The 17,219-nt window shown below is 37.0% G+C and overlaps 1 protein-coding gene across 7 annotated transcripts in view; it reads left to right on the forward strand.

Annotated features, from left to right (window-relative positions):
* The window catches only part of LOC130599963 (uncharacterized), a 205,551-nt gene that overhangs the window by 139,214 nt on the left and 49,118 nt on the right, over window positions 1-17,219 (forward strand). For 2 of the 7 annotated variants that reach the window (XR_008972339.1, XR_008972338.1), the window contains one exon: window positions 7,319-7,841. The exons of the other annotated variants lie outside the window; for them this stretch is intronic. The gene's annotated coding sequence lies outside the window, so the exon portion shown is untranslated. Of the gene's footprint in view, window positions 1-7,318; window positions 7,842-17,219 lie in introns of those variants that run through there. 7 annotated transcript variants of the gene reach the window in all.

The raw sequence follows: 17,219 nt of genomic DNA on the forward strand, positions 1-17,219 counted from the left end.
CTATGTACCAGACATGTAGTGCACAGGAGCCAGAAAATCAGAAGACAGTAAGAGAGATAGTAGAAATAAATACATACAGCAGGAAAACTTTCTTCACTGCATGCAATATTTTAATTCAATTCATAATAACCTTAAATTACCATTGGGGAGGCTAAAAAGCTTTGTGAAGACAAAAGTATCTTTCATGAAGCGAATCATGATCATCTTTGAAATATATAACCTTCCCCCCCACCCCCCACCTCTGGCTGCTACCTGTAACAGCTTGTATAATTCAAGACTAATTTTTTACTTAGTTCGCCACAATGCTATTTATTTCTTGTCCATTCTTTCTTTTCTTTTGTAACTATTTCTGAATTTCATGGGCTTCTCATAAAATACTGTAATGGTAATGCTAAGGGGATTTTTTAAAGCTGCTTCAGAAATCTAGATGTTTAATATGCAGCTGCTCTTTAAAGGGGCAAAAGGTTTCTTTCTGCCAATTCTTTCAGCTTCTATATTAAAAATCTTTTATTTCCCTTCAACTGTCAATATTTAAGGAAGTACCCTTTCATGTATTCTATAATCCTGTTAAAAACAGTAGGTATGTTCTGCATCTGTGGTTAGACATACAGCATGGTGCAAAACACTCGAGGTTTGTTTGCACGTTCTCTCTAATGAAGAAGGCTCAAGATATGTAAGAAGACAGCCCCTCTGATACAGTTAATCAGTATCCACACAAGTTGATCCCTTGAATGCATTACATGATTCATACGAAATTGCTTAGTATATAAGAAATTAAGATTGAATAGTATTTGCTGATGTCTTGGTTTTCAGCTAAGAAAGCTGACGCTTTTAAGTATAAAGAGGAGTAAGAGGTCCTCACTTATGTGCCTCTGCTCTCTCTCTGCAAAATAGGATAGTTTCAAAGACATCTGTGTTGGGGGAAAAAAAAAATAAAATCCAAATACTGAGTAGAAAGGGTTCTTTCATTCAGTTGAACATCATAGGAGTATGGTACCATGCCTAAATTGTAAAAATACTTTGATTTCACAATGTGTTTAATAGGTCACACTTTTATAATCACGGCCTAGAGTTAATTACTATGTCTAGTCTCAAAACAGGTCTATGGTAGTAAGTGTCTCACTAAATCATTGTCTTCACTGTGTCTAAACTGTCAGGGTGGGGATTTATAGAGGTGCCCAACCAATATATAAACACAAATCCTGTTAAAACTCTCCATGGCACTGCTGAACAGTTATGTGCTTTAGAAATCAGTTGTTCTTCGATCCAGGTCCTGTTTCATTTTGCACAGGAATAGTTGGTGAAGGAAAGAAAGGAGACCGCGTCCTCAAGTGTTCTTGCGCGACAGTGGGTCAGGATAGCTGGCTAATGGGAATGAAAGATGCTCAGACCTGCAGTGAACAGCACAGGCAAATCCTTTTTCACGGGTAGTGGGTGTTTATTGCACAAGATGCGCTGTCTTTAGTGCCTGTCCTGAGAGGGTGGTGTGGTAAGCACATTCAGCCAGAAATGATTGCTTTGCTCCGTTATTGTAGCAAATTACTAAAGCAGAAATTATAATGACAAAATTGGGGGGAACGTGTGCGGGTGTTTATAATTTTGGTTTTCTGAAGGAATTACGTTTGGGAAAGGAAGAGTTAAATAAGTTACTGCTTTTGTAATATACATACCAGGCACTTTCTGTCTTTTAAGTCTTCACAGCTCTTTTACAACAGGTTCTCTTCATGTCTAGAAAATGCAAATCTCTGGGCTCCTAAGAGCAACTGAATAGGGATATGTATTTCATCTTAAAACAAAGAGCAAAGGGAAAAAAAAAAAAAAAAAAAGGAAAAGTTATTCAAAGGATTTTGGAAACAGGTGATCTAAATCAACATTAATTGGATTTCAGTTAATTATTCCTTATACTTTAGGGATTGTAGGAAAGGAATATAGGGGAAAAAAGCAAGAACAACTTCTCTGGCACACTAATTGCTCTAATATTATTTAAGCTAAGCAGTCCCTCATTTCTTTCACCCCCACCCCAAATAAATTGATCTCCAGATGACTGTTACAGAGGCTGGGGAATAAGAACAAAGTGATAAAGCAGAATGCAATCTTTGAAAACCACCTTTACTGAGAGGGTGGTTACATATTTAATCTATTAGGTATGCTATCCTCTGCCTGTCACTACTAAGGTAAAGACAACTGCTAAAAAGCTGTTGTAGATTGATTTTGGACTCCACATTTCTAGTATGAAGATTACCTATGTGACTCTCCTGATACTTTACCCATCGCAGTGTATGGTATATGCATATAGTTTAGAGTGGGTCAAGAACATTTCTCCGGGGCTGGTGGAGGAAGGCTGGGTGGAAGATAGCAGACTATTAAGGTTTGCATTTTGGCCTTCTGTTCTAATTCCTATTGGAAGAAGTCCACTTTTTTCCCCCCCAATATTGGAGCTGGTACAACATTTGACATGAAAAATTGTATATGGAAAGTTTTAATGTGCCTCTGAGAACTGACTGATTCCACATTTCAAAAGAAGAGGGAAGGGCTGAGTGAGGCAAGATCTAACAAGATTTTCAAAGTTATTATCAATTGAAGTGGTCTAAAAAATGAATTTTTAAAATTGAGCATCTTGGGGGTTTGTCTTTATTATTAGAGTATAAACTTTAATTTTATGCAAACTTTGGTGCTGATTCATCTTAGTTTTAAGTTTATAAGAGTGAAACAAACAGTGACACTTGCTAGTCTCCTTTCATTATCCAGTGTGAGGGAAGTAATACCTGTGATAAAAGTAACAGATTTTTAAAGTTATTTTAAAACTTTAATATGATAGAATAATCAGAGCTTCTAGTAATGACCAAGATAATGCTTTACATGTTTTTTCACCTTAACAGTGTCTTTTTGAAGGACTCCTCCTTCCCCCTTCCCCTCCGTATGTTTGAAGTACATGTGAAATATGTTGCTTTTGAACAGGAGATTTTGTCTAGTTACATGTGAAATTATTTACACAGCAAATTTGAAAAGATTTTGGAAAGCCTAATGAGACTTGCCTGAGGGCAGCTGGAATTTGCATTCCAGCTTCCTGCATGTGTGACAATTTGCTCAGCATCTCACTTAGTTAAGAAAAAAATTGGAAGGGGACTTCCCACATTCAGTATTTCACATCTATAACTGAGGTATATTACTAAGGAGATATACCTGTGCCTACTATATGTGTCAGCATATTTACTGTCCTTACAAACAGACGTGAACATAATTACATCACATCTGCATAGTCACTTGTTTACCCAACTTCTGTATATATTTGCATAAAGTCCTTACAGGCACTTTAAAGATCTGAGATTTTTGCAGATTTTAGGAAAATATTCTTAAATGAAACTGATCAGTTATAATCCGAATTTCCACCACATCTGAATGAAATTCTGAACAACTTAATATTAGTTGCTGCTATGAAAGCACAGTAGAATGTAATAGTGAAAAGATCAAGACTTCAAGTGTTAGTAGCTTTCAGAGAATAGGCCAAATAGGTAGTTTGCATCTGTAACGAATTATCCTTAAGGATATATAGATCTGTATATATAATATACCTGTTATAACAAATAGGTATCTGTATTGGTCTAGCTGCTCTTATTTATCTCCTTAACTCATAGCATTTAGATGGCGTCATTTCTCTTGTGCAGATGTTGGTACTGCATTCTCTAGGAAGAAAGTATTCCTTTGTCAAATGTTACTATTTCTAACTGACAATGAAGTGCAAAAAATAAATGTATTTGAAGTTTTGTTCGGTAACTGTAAAAGTCTTAAACATATGAAGATAAACTATAAAAAGACATGTAAGGTGTATATGCATGCATGTTTAAGTCTTGATTTGCCAAATGTGGCAGTTCATAGCTTTTCTTTTTTTGTCATCACTGCTGTTTTTTTTCTGGTTTTTGGTTTGGTTGTTTTGGGTTTTTTTTGAAATCTACCGCACGCAAGCTTTATTCTTGCTTGTCCAAAACATGATTTTATTTTGCAAATGAAAATCCAAACCTTTCCTTCTCATTAAAGGTTAGGAAAAAAAAAAAAAAGCCACTTCAAAATTCTGTTTCAGATTTTCCAAATCAGTTTCACCAGCATCAGCTTGCAGGAAAATAGATTTCAAATTAAATTTGTAAGTCTTATGCTAGATGTGGTTTACGCTCTCTTACATTGTACACAGCACCTCAGCACTAGTGGTGTTTTAATGCTCAGACTTCTGTAGGTTTTTTAACCCTACCTCACTTTTTTCCTTTGCTCCCCCTTCTGACCTTGGCTGAAATCTTCACCATGGTGTATAGGTGATAATTGACTGCCTTTTAAAAGATACTTCCTATATCAGCCGAGTGTTTCTTGTTTGAGGTGGGAACATATTTATGGACAGACTAAAAGCCTGGTTGTGCTCAGTCATATGTGTAAAAAAAATACGTTGTTAGTCATTTGTAATCCCCAGCCCATGGTGGTTCTCTCCAGTTTCTGTGTGGGAAAAGATGTGCTTATTTAATCACAGAGCAGATGCGGGGCCTAAGGGCCTGACCCAAAGCCCATTGAAATCAGTTGGAATCCTACCTTAGATTTTAATGGCCCTACATATTTAGATAGTTATATCTGACTCATTTTTGTGGGGGAGAAAAAAACAAACCAAACCCAAACTTATTTTTGCTTTCCTCACTCCTTTCCTGTTTTCCTCATAAGAAAAATTGCTCCCTATACTCTAAACACAATAAAATCAATTAAAAAAAAAAAAACCACAACCTGACAACTATTCTGTTGGAAAGTGTTTTAATAGGAAGCTAGAACATGGCTTTATAATACTGGGTGGCTATGTAGCTTTTTGCACTACAAACATTTCCTGAAAGTATTTTGCACAGAAAGGTTGATGTGCTTGCTTAGAAAAACAGTTTATATACAGTACGAACTCGGGGCTACATGGTAAAAATATCTGTATCGTCTGTGTAGTCTATTTGTGAAATATAGCAGGGAAAAATATTTATGAGCACCACAGGACATGAAGCTCAAAGTACAGTCGTTTCTAAATGAAAATTATGTGACACTTCATCAGTATTTAATGCTAGCATTGCTTGATCTAGACATAAAGAATTTAGCAGCCATTTATCATAACATACAGTACTGTTCATTTCCTGATTTGTGTAGAATCCATTGGTGTTTTAATCTCAACAGGAGCCACAGGTCTAATTTTAGATACTTAATGAAAGGAAAATCCGGCGAGAGACAGATTTTTCACATGGCTATTAGAAGCCTACTCCCACAAGTTGAATTGGTTGGTCTTTTTAATGCATGCTCCCAGAAGCCACTGCTTGGTCCCTGCACCAGATGCAGGTGTTCCCTTGTGCTGTCAGCCAGGAATGATTAATGAGGATTTGCCCCTACTGAAAGCAGTCTTTGGAGCATTGTTCAGGGCATCTGTGGAACTGTCGGGGGAGACAAGGACACAAGTGAACAACCAATTATTTGGCCATCACTGAGGCAGCATGAAAAAGACATCAAATTGGACAGAGGAGCAAAGCTTTTGTTTCATGATCATATTTTTAGGTGTTAATGGTAACAGAGGAATTCTACCTGTTTTGTTTTGCCTTTTTTTTCTTCTTCTTTTCCTTGCAGGGGAGAGGGGAAGGGCTCAGACACTGCTTTAAAGCAGTAAAGGATGTGTAAAAGAAGCAGAGGTAGAAAACTGATCACGGTCCTTTAAAAGTGTAAAAAGGGAGGAAAACACATGGAATTGATTTCTTGGCAGTTGCACTGTGTGTATAAAGATATACCGTTTTGCTCGGCTAACATTAGGGAACGAGGGCTAAGAATTCTATGAGGAGGAGGGTTTCTCATGCAGGGAGCTTCTTAATTGCTGGTCAAATACAACAGTCCAGGAGCCAGGGCTTTAACATGTGATAGTGCAGGGAAGTGTTACATTAGGATTCTGAAAAAGAAAATGTGAGGGAGGAAAACCAGAAAACATTTGCAAGATTGTATTCAGCATTCAGCCTGCGTCCCTCTTTCTGTCTCAAAGAAAATACACTTAGGTGCAGAAGAGCGAGGGGAAAAAGAGGAACAGAACTAAAAACAGTTTGCTCAGGCATAGACTTCTGCATTTTTATATTTATCAAGACTTGTCATTATAAATACTAATTTTAAACCACAGAGAAAGGATTATACTTTCAGAACAATCCAATTACAGAAGGAATTGTTTGTAAAATGCATTTTATGTTCCATCCTGTCAAGCCTCTTACAGTATTAAGAATAAAAAAGCTAATTTTACAGCTTAATTCTAATGAGGAATATAATGTTATATTGACTAATAACAAATATAGTATCATTTCTACTGAAGTAATGTAATTAATATTTTCAGTGGCTAATTCCCTAACCTCTGAAGTTCCTCTGTCCCCACACCTACATGCAAGGAAAGGATTTCAGATCCTGAAACACAGATCATAATTCAAAACTATTCTTTAATGAAGGAGAAATTATATTTCTAAATTAACAGTTTAGTTGTATTTGACTACCTGGATTTTTTTTTTTTTTAATTATTTATTCTTTAGTGGCTCTATTTTATCAAGGAGAACTCATGACATTTGCGTAATTATGTGAATGTCCACACATAAAGGCTTGTTTCCTTATCCCTGCTGGTTTGTAGGAAGTTTTAATAAGCAAAAAGTTGTTGCCTGCTTTGGATTTAGAAGGAGTTGCTGCAGGTAACAATTTGACTTATGGTATCCAGATTTTCAGACTCTGTCATCTCAGTGTCAAATGATCTGAAACCTGAACAGTTAACTGCTGTCTCTGTTTACTATAGGATGATCATCTTGTTAGAAAATAAAGTTTTTAAAACAAATATAAAGAAAAATCCTCAGTATTTACTTCCCACTTAATCATACAGAAAAGAAAACCACCAGTACAGTACAGGTGTAAATTGAGTCTTTGTATTTAAAGAATACCACCTACCTCTTTATACAGCCTAAATGGGAATCTTGATCAAAAGGTAATCACTAAACAGCCTAAGAATCTTTAGGATATTACAGCATTTCTGATAACTGCAAATTACGGTCTAGAATTTTACATTGGGTGTAGCTTCAATACCAGCTCTTGAACTGTGATACTGGTGTGTATAGTCCTGCAGGTCTGTCCTTTTCCAGCAGTGTAGCCGTTTGTTACTCTCTGCAAAGGACTCTGACATTTGAAACTGAGCTTTGTCCCCTCTTGCCTTTGTCCCTCTTGTCTATGTGCTGGAACTTTAAATAGCTTTACTAGAAATTGTTAAATCAGTGTACAGACACACTCAACTCTGTTTCCTTCTTGTCAGTAAGAGACAATGGCATCATTGTCTAAAAGACATTACTAAATGGAAGAACAATCTCTTAGACTCCTCCTGGGCATGATGGAAGGGGTGCTGGTGAGCAAGGAAAATATTTCCAGGAACTGAAGGAATGATTATAACATCTCTAAAGAGGACATTTGCCTGTGACTGTCAAAGTGCTGAACTGAGTTTCCTAATCCTAGATAAACAAGTAGAAAGCAAGCTTTCTGCCACTGTAGGCTGTGCTGAAGACTGCACCTTTTCCTGCCAGGTATGGCCTTCACTACAGAAATTCAAGGCTTCTTTATCACTGTGTTGAATTACTTCAGACTCTTTTACTTGGAGCTGCCGACTAAGGAGCATAGAAGCATCAGATGTTAAAGCCTGATGAAATTTCTAAGTAACACAAAGAAGAGCACAGACTGTTGTTTAGATTTTTGAGTAGCATAGGGCATCAAAATATCTTCAACGATGTGGTCATTCTCTCTAGATCTCCAGGTGGATGAGCACCTATGGGATGGAGCCCCCGTGAGCCCTCAGTGGAGGTCACGTGGCATAAAGATCAGGATAGGACTGAATCCGTTTAGTGTATATCCGTTGACCTAAAAATAGGGATGGGATTTGCCAGATAGTGCACATAATGGGAATGCCCATTTCTACACACTGTTTCCTCCAGTACATTGACAACTGTTCCATCCATTAGCTTCCTCTGAAATCCACAGGCTTTTCAAAAATAACTATGTTTCTACTAGTACTTGTGCTTCGGTTTCAGTGTAGTATTTGATACATGTTGTATTATGATATTTTCCCTGTAAATCATAGATACTTATGTATGCATGTATTTTCACAATACTTCACTAAAAACATCAAAATTGAAATTCAAAGCAAAACAAAAACAAATGGGCCAAGAACATATGGGAAGGGATAAACCCATTAACATCTTTATTTTGAGTGTTGCTTGCTAAAAAACATCAGCTTTGATTTAGTTTTATGAGGTAAATCCACTGCAGGTTTACTTTACAAAACGATAAAAAAATTCTGAAACTGTCACTTACATTTTTCCGAGGATCTCTAACGCTCTACAGACTGTATAAGACTATGAAGTAGTGGCTTAGTATGAGGGAAAGGTGGTTACTACCTGTGAGATGACTCTCTTCCCGTTTTACTATATATTCATGGTGCTATGTAGCTAAACAATAGATGTGTTCTACTGTAAGTCACAACATATACTTACGGATCTTTGCAATTTTTTGATGAAAGTATGTTTCTGTGTAAATAGGATGGCTACTAATTTCTACTTTTTAGAGAAAAAAAACAAAAAGAAAAATTATTAAATCTCAAATATTCTTTTTATATTTTAATATGTAATCTTTAACTTTTATTTCATGCTGGAAAGAATGAGGATTATTAGAATCACATTATGATTAAGAGCATTTATTTCTCTTATGGTAAGTAAAATCTAGTAACAACAAGCTCAAGAATTCAGGAGTTGTCTTTTGTCAAACTTTTGACCATCAGGATTTCTCCCTTTGTCTCTTCTCCTACCAGTGTAACACAGACTGAAGTTTTTGGTCACTGCAGCCAGTGTACGTATGCTGACAGTGACCACGATGAAACTCCTAAGACTTTTGTGTCTCTGTTATTGCCTGCAGCCTGAAACGAGGTGAGGCTGGTGGCAGCTGCGGTAATGTCATTAGAATCTCATCAAAACTGGTTGTTAATGAACCATTTGATAAAACAGAAGGAATTCTCTCTTCTGCTTGCACTGAGAACAACAACAACAACAAAAGGGCGAGGGAAAAGGTTTGGATATCAAAATACTTCCCCTTGCAGAAACAGCGTGAGTCAGCTGCAGTTTGTTTTGTTATCACATACACGTTCTGGTGTAGGGGTAGGCAGGGCAGGCAGGGATTTTGCAGATGACATTTCTATATCGATTTTATATAATAAATGCTGTACATGCTCGGTTCAGGCTGCAAAATTCACCGTATGAACTACTTAAGTTCTGGCTCTTTGGCAGCAGAGGATTTTGAGGCTAAAATAAACTTCAGTTCCTTTACCCTTGGTAACTGATTTTGCACCTGAAATCCCAGAGCTAGGGGTTCAGTAAGTTTGTGCTTGCACACAGGCATATATTTACTTATGAAATCTATTTTTTTCTCCACAAACCCAGCTTATATCCATAGAAAACTATCTACAGATTTTTTAAACATCATTGGCTTATCCAGCTTTTATTTTTCTTTTGTGCTTAAGAGCAGGTCACACTTGGACTGATGTGTGAGGTCAAAGTGCTTTTGTTTTCCTGTAGCCAGCATAATTTCCCACCATTTCTGGATTTCGCTTTCCTCTCTCTAGTCGCTCTTATCTTCATACTGTTTTGTTGGGATTTTTTTACTGTTAATACTGTCTTGTACACGTGTTCTTTTCCCTTTCCCTCTTTCCCCTCCTTCATTCCTTTCACTTCCTCTATCAGTTCATACACTTTTCTCAGTCTCTTTTTCATACATTTGTTTGTTCTTTCTTCCATTCATGCTACAGCCAGGAAAATAACGTTCTCCACACCTAGGGAAGCAGATCTTCACTAATGATGGTGGAATTTCACCAAGTATATTCACATGCTGGAAATAACAACATGGTTAAGTGTCACTGAACATTTTTCTAGGGAGACGATCTTTTAAATTAAGAGGCTTTCATTAATGTTCTTTATAATGTAAAATGATTTATCTTTAAATTAGTCAGTATCTGAATATCAATTAGACAAAATACTTTTCAGTATTTGGATGTGTTATGAAGCCTCACCTTATACATCTTAATGTTAGAATTTTCTTTGGATTTGTATGAACTGTCAGGCTATATAATTTATGTGTACCTACTTCCGTATTAAATTCTTGACTGCTTCAACTTATTTATTGTGCTTTATGGTGCTATGTTAATGGTAAGCATAACACCAGTTGCATATAATCGAATGAACGCTGCCCATCATATGATACTCTTTTAAACCTCATTTTAGCATGTTTTAGGAAGCTTTAAAAATGCAGACCATGTTCCAGATTCTGATTAGAAGTAAACAACAGATTATCAGCACATTTTGGTCTCTTTTTTTTTAATTATTTTTCTACTGGAAAGAAAAACACATAACATCCGCACTGGGATGTAGGTGCTTGGAAATGATGGTCTATAAGCATCAGCAGAAAATAAATAGTACAGAAATATAAACTAACAGAACCTGGCATTTTTATAAACCATAATCTTGACTGCAAGTCTTGAATAGTAGTGAAATATTGATTGTAAGACTACCAATATAAAAAGTATTTGAAATTATAATTTGTGAGGCTTGTATTGCCCCATCCCATCTAGCAGCCAATGGGAAGTCAAAGGACATTTTAAGAAAAGTTTATTAAACTCCATTGCGTTTGAAAAGGTGTAGATCTACATTTCTGCTATCAGAGACTGCTTCAAATTCTTCCCCTATGGATATAGATTATGTTTGTTCTCAGAATTGCTGAAGCCAGAAACAGTCTGTGAGTTTGAGTGAACTTTCTTCACCTAATTTCAAATCTACTTGAACCTGGTGACACCTTATATATTTGATTTAAGCTTCTCTGAATTCGCATTCAATAAAGGAGAAGAGTATAGGTGAAGGGGGAAGGTACAGAAAATCCAATGCAGAAATATAAAGGAAAAGAAGTTTGGTATACATGCCACATGTGAATTACTTGTTTCTCTTTAAGTATCTTCTGTGTTTTGCAGCGTAGAAGCTTTCCTTGAGGGGAAAAAATTAAAAAAAAAAAAAAAAAAATCAAGCTGTTGGTTTTGGTTTTAACATAATCATGTACAAAGTGTATATTATTTGGAGCCTTAGCAGACAAATAGGTATTATGATTTGTGTCCGGCTTTGCAATGTATTCTTCCAAAAGCAAATCGTGGTATGCCAGAAAACAAGTGAAATGGTAGTGATCTATTTTGCTCTCCTTGTATTGTCTGCTGGAAAAGACTGTCCATCCCTGATTTTAATCACATCCACTTAGTGGTCAAGCTAATTCACCCTGCTGGATAGATAATTTAGTTCAGTGTCCACTGCTGTTACTAGAGACTGGAGGTTAAATCTTTTATCTGTTTTCTCCAAACTGAGTTGGACACTATTTCTTGCTGGAAGTCTTTGGAAGAAGGCAATCAATCTTACTGCTAGCATCCCAGGAGGTAGGAAGATGTCTTCCTACAGGCATATCTTCGGGATTTTTCCAGGCTCTGCGAAGGTAAATAGAAACTTCTGAAAATCCTGTGGGTTTGTTTCTTTTATTTTTATATCTGTGATACAAGTACCTCCACTTACTGAAAGTGAATTGTAAATTTTTAACACGGAGTCTTCCAAGAATTTGTCTTCATTTTCATATCTGTAAACAGGAATATGGTCAAATCGCACTATCAATAGTATGACTGCTTGTACCAATAGTCCTTTGAAGCATAACCAGTTTATTTTGATTCTTATAGTCTGGATATGTGTCATAACCCCTGAAATACAGTGCTCGTGGATTTGGGGAAATGCTGCACCCAAACATACAGAGAACTTTTTTGCCTAACAGTAATTTCTGGGTCATTTTCTACCTAAGATCTATAGAGATCTGTACATGACTTTTAAGTTGGCTACAAAGGGCAACTTGAAAGAAGTTTTTATGTTACACCGTGGTTTATGTGAAATTTGGCATTTATAGGGCAAAACTAATAAAACCGCTTGTATACAACTGTAAAATGGCTTATGCTTTGCTTTGTCTTTAAGCATTAAAGACACAAGATTGGCGTTGCTTAGAGCCTTAAATCCTGCTTTATTTTTTTGCTGTTATTGAGCTGTTATTTCCATTTGGCAGCCGGATTAAATGTTGATTGTAAACTTCTTTCCCTCTTCCTGCTACCACACTAAATGCATCCTGGTAACATGAAATTACGTGCTTTCATAATAGAGGTAAGTTTATAATATAACTTAATATCTAAAAGTTATAATGTACATTTATTATAATAAAAAGGCATCACAAGAGTAAAGATATCATTTAAAAGTATAGTTTCATTGTGAAATTGTCATAACATTAGAATCGAGAGTATCCCCATGGAAGTCACAGTTGGTCTAGCCTGCTGAGATACTGCTTATTGTACCATGTGGACTAACCAGCTCTGGTTGGCACTATTTAATTAATTGCATCTAATTGTAGTGGTTTTAGCTATCCTTGGCTTTGTAATAGCATATTTGGAGGGGGAGCATTTTTTTACACCAGTTACCATGCAGTCAGTACTGAAGGTCATCACAGTTCTCTGTTTTTTCTTGCCATGTGTCACATCTCCTGTAAGGGATCATAAACATATGTAGGTGTCACCTTCCCGTTCTCCATACGGATGCACCTCTCACACTCTCTGCATTTTCCCTTTCTGGTCTCTTCTGCTTCCACTAATACTGCAAGAGAAGAACCGAGAATTAGATTCCACTGCTTTGTCCATGTTTGACAATTGATGATGAAAGGGTCTTTTTCACATGTACTGGAAGATGCTTGAAATATCTTTTGAAGAAAGAGGAAACAAGTAACAAGCTAAGGTTGCTATCATAAGTCTTTTAATAATACTTCCCCCCAAAAAAATGTAGCTCAGGTTCCATTTCTCTTCTGGTGGGAAACTGTCCTGCCTGGTGGACAGATGGACAGCAAGCAACACAGCTCAGCTGTCACTGCTCCAGCTGCCATGGCTTTTGAACTGATTCTAGAAAATTTTTTTTCTGTCTACTCTGTTCCCTAACTGAAAACCCAGTTGTTGCTCTGTCCTTCTTTTCTGTAAGTTTTCAAAGGAGTTGGAGTGTGGTGTGAAGAATGTCCCCTTCACTGCATCTGAAGAATCAAATTAATGCTAAGAAAGAGCTGTAACCATGAAGTACACACGTAGAGCATCAAGGAATACTTCTCCCCCCAAATTATTCTTTATCATGATGTAATTGCTTAAGTAATTTTGAATTTGCCCGAGGAATGTTGAATACACTGCTGTACCTTGCATTGATTTTCATCTATGAATTCATGTTGAAACAAATATTAGAACATGTTTAATACAAATACACACTTATTCAATGTATGTGTTCATATAAATACTGAAATACAGGTGTTCTCAAACATTTATGTTATAGACTGAAAAGGACTTGAAAGAATACTTTGTCGAATATGTGCTCTCTTTTCTCCACCACTCAAATGTTTCTGCATTATGTGAATTTGCTTTTTTTAAGAAAAAAACCTAGGGTTGGTAGTGGCATGTTATGACTTTTAAAGCTGACTTTTTGACAATGGAAGTACAGGATCAAGTGTAATTCAAACCGTTTACATTTTACCTGAGTTACTTTATGGCTTTAACTGCAGTGGCAGTCAGAAATGAGAGATATCCCAGTTCTGTTGCAGACAGATTTTGTGACCTTAGTCTAACCGCTTAAACTCTCTGAGTAAAATTTACCCCCACTAAAGTCAAAAGGATTTTTGCCATTTATTTGAAGGGGGCAAAGATATCACATTTGAATTTTGAATTGTTAATAACAACATGATAACGTGTATGTAACTCTCACAGCTCTTGTGAAGCTAATTAATCAGCAGAGTACTTTGGGATCCTCAGAAGTATAATAGGAGCTGCAAGTACTATTATTTATTTGTCATGTAATTGGAAACCAGCAAGGTAAAAAGTCATTGATAAAAATCCATATCACAAGGTCATTTTTTTCAATGTTGCAAATCTCTTCTTCAATCAAGAGCTTTGTAACTGATGAAAAGTACAGCCTAATCATAACATTATCAAGTCAATTTAATTGGTGCTCTGGCAGCACATCATGAGATCATAATGAAGTCATTTTTGCTAGTTACAGGCTTATAAATATTTTTATAGCACCCTTCATCCTTGTGGAAACTTTAAAGGCCTATAGACAGGATTAAGATTTTCTGCCTCAGTTATACCACTGCCTTTGTGCAGCAAATACCAGCTGTTTTAATCATGTCTAAAATGGTAAGCATATTACTGTGTTTATACTTACTCTTTATACCTGTTACATTGTTTAAACCTTTAAAATTAGTGTTCAGATAAGTCAAGATACAGAGGCAGCCGTTTTGGATTGGAGGGGTTCTGATGTTTTCAGTGTTGAACGCTTATAGCTGTCACTGCTGCTAAATCACAGTTTTTAAGTACACCGTGTCCATGAAAGTCCAATTCTTGACAACAGAAATGTCTGCGTGTTTTTGTGCAACAGTCTGTTACACTTCGGCAGAAACTTAAAACCCAGTAACTAGGATGGGATGTGTGTCATCCCAGGTGAAGATTTGGAGTAGATTAGGTTTCTATGAGCACACCCTGTTACATTGAGTGGATTGTTTAATTTACTATGGTGTAAGCTTCCTTATTGCAACAGATGGAAATAATGTCATTTTTCTTTCCTTTGACCAGGCTCTTTCATACCCAGACTGCCTGAGAGCTAGTATGCCAGTGTCAGGGTCCTCCTGCTTCTTCACCTGCCACTGCTCCCCTCCTCAAGGACATGCCACCTGCCATAGCTCATGGCCAGCGAAGAGCAGGCTGTGACTCTTAGTTCTCTCTTGTCATTGTTTCTTCAGCAGACAACTGATTAAAAGCCAAATTAAAATTCAGCCTCTGGAGTAAGCAGTAAATGCAAAGTTTCCAAAGGACTACATGGTATGACTTAAGATGTGGTGGTGTTCATGAGGAAGAGTTTAAAATAAGGACCTTTCCCCCTAGTTTATTTCCATCTTCCTCCCTTCTTTTTCTGTGCACTCCTCTTTGTCTTTTTCATTACCCAGACTCCATGGTATGCTTTTAATCAGGTGTTATTGAATATGTCTCATACTGGCAAGCTGAAATTTCCACTTCGATGGAAAGTGGTGAACTGTAGCCTTCTCCCTCAGATGGACTCTGGCACTCAGCTGCTTTCCAGTCCAGTTTACTTGGAGAAAAGTGAGAAAGAGTGACTGACAAAGGAGACAAGCTCCTGTGGGAGTTTTACAGGTGCTTATGGTGTTTTTTCTTTATAGGCAAAGCTTGTATGTAAAGATGGAGAAATGCTAGAGGAGCCCTGAAGGTAGAACCAAGAACTGAGATAAGTAAAATAATGAAAGGCATAATTTTCATCCTTTTGCCCTTGTGTAACACCACACCCACATTCTTACCCATACTGAAGTCCATTACACCACAATGGCAGAATAAAAGGACACTAAAATGACTGTTAAAGGTAGCTGTCCCTACAAAATGGTTTAAAGGATCCTTTCATGTAACATGTGCAAAGTAATAGGTATGGGGCTTGTTTTCCCTGGCTTGACCCCTAAGCACCAGCAACTTGGCAGTCTTGCTGCCCTACACCCGTCAGGCATTAGTTTAGCACAACCAATGCCTCAGGTTGTTCTTAAATACAAATAAAGCTAGGATTCCAGCACCTCTCTCCCCAAAAGCTGATGGGCTCAGGAAGCAGAGAATGTATCACTGCTCAGGCTGGGACAGATCTTTGCTTTAGATGTTCCTGGGTAATCTGAGACAGGATATGTACTTTAAGAATTCATGTCCGCAGTGTATATGGTAACACATTTCTTTCCAGCTGCACTATACACTTTTAAAAGTCATTAATGCTTCCAACTTAGATATTCTGACATTTAGTCTTTGAATATTGAATATTACAAAGAAAATATTACAAGTACATATGAATTTCATCTGAAGCCACGCTAAATGACCTGTGTGTATTTGTAGGGGACTGTGTTTCCAGTGCTCCCAAAGGCCCCAGCTGGTGCAAGGAATTGATGTGTACACTTTTGACAAGTTTTTCACTGCCCCTCATTCTTTGCAATGATAAATTTCACCTTTCACCTAATTTCTTTGTAAGCTTATTTAAGTTAGAACTCTGTGACAGAATACGTATAACCTTTGGGTACAATCAGGTGTTCTCTAAAGTTTAGACTTCTGATTAGCAAGTTCCTATCTTCCAATCTCAGTTTAGGCCTCTCAAAAGCTTTACTTTGATGACATACTTCCCAGTGAATTTTATTATGAGTATAGGTTTTCTTTTTACCTCAATCCATCTCACAGGTAATAGATTTAGCTTTTCAGTAATCTTTCTGATTAACCCGCAGAGGAAGTACCAAGTTCATTATAGATACAGCTTGAGAAGTTAACAGTCCACGCTGAGTGATCTGGGGTAGATGAGATGTGGTGCTGTGCTTGCAAGTGTATTTGGGAATGAACTGAAAATCGGGTCATTTATACACAGGGAAAAGATGAATTTAGATTTTCTTAGCTGTGGATAAAACAGGTAAGTGTATTGCGATTTCCTCACATTTTCAGCTGTACAGATGTATTTCTTTTCAAACCTTGCTGCAGAATTTTATCATAACTGCTCAAAAAATGAGTGTTCAGTTTTCATTGATCTGGTAGGCACTCGATATTTTTCATGCACTCCAAAGAGATGTGTAAAAATCCCTGTTGAACTGTTGGTACAAATACTGGCGTTTAATTTGCTGTACCAGTAAACATTGTTCCTGAAATTTCTGCAGGTTTTTAATTGCAAAGGGGCAGGGGGATGATTTAAGTTGCCTGACTCACAAATTTGAGGAAATAACATGAAAATATTTTAACAGGACTCACTTTATCCTGCTCAGTAACCACTTACAGAACTTTATAGGGGATGACAATATTAGCCAACAGCCAAGACAATGGTCCAAGGAAAAACCCTTTTCACTTCAGACAAAGAGAGGGAAAGAGCATTGTGTAGGGGAGTGAAATTTCAGGGCAGCAGCTCCACTGAGGGCTTGTTAAATCTTTCATTTGGGTCATTCACCTGCTGCTTATAAGCAATGAAAATGGTAGACAGCAGATGTGAAGGCTAGGAGGGGCTATAATGACA

The sequence above is a fragment of the Pezoporus wallicus genome, unplaced genomic scaffold (genome assembly GCF_028554395.1).
Source record: "Pezoporus wallicus isolate ANWC-B61680 ecotype Strahan unplaced genomic scaffold, APGP_CSIRO_Pwel_v1 contig_747, whole genome shotgun sequence".
NCBI classification, from domain to species: domain Eukaryota; kingdom Metazoa; phylum Chordata; class Aves; order Psittaciformes; family Psittacidae; genus Pezoporus; species Pezoporus wallicus.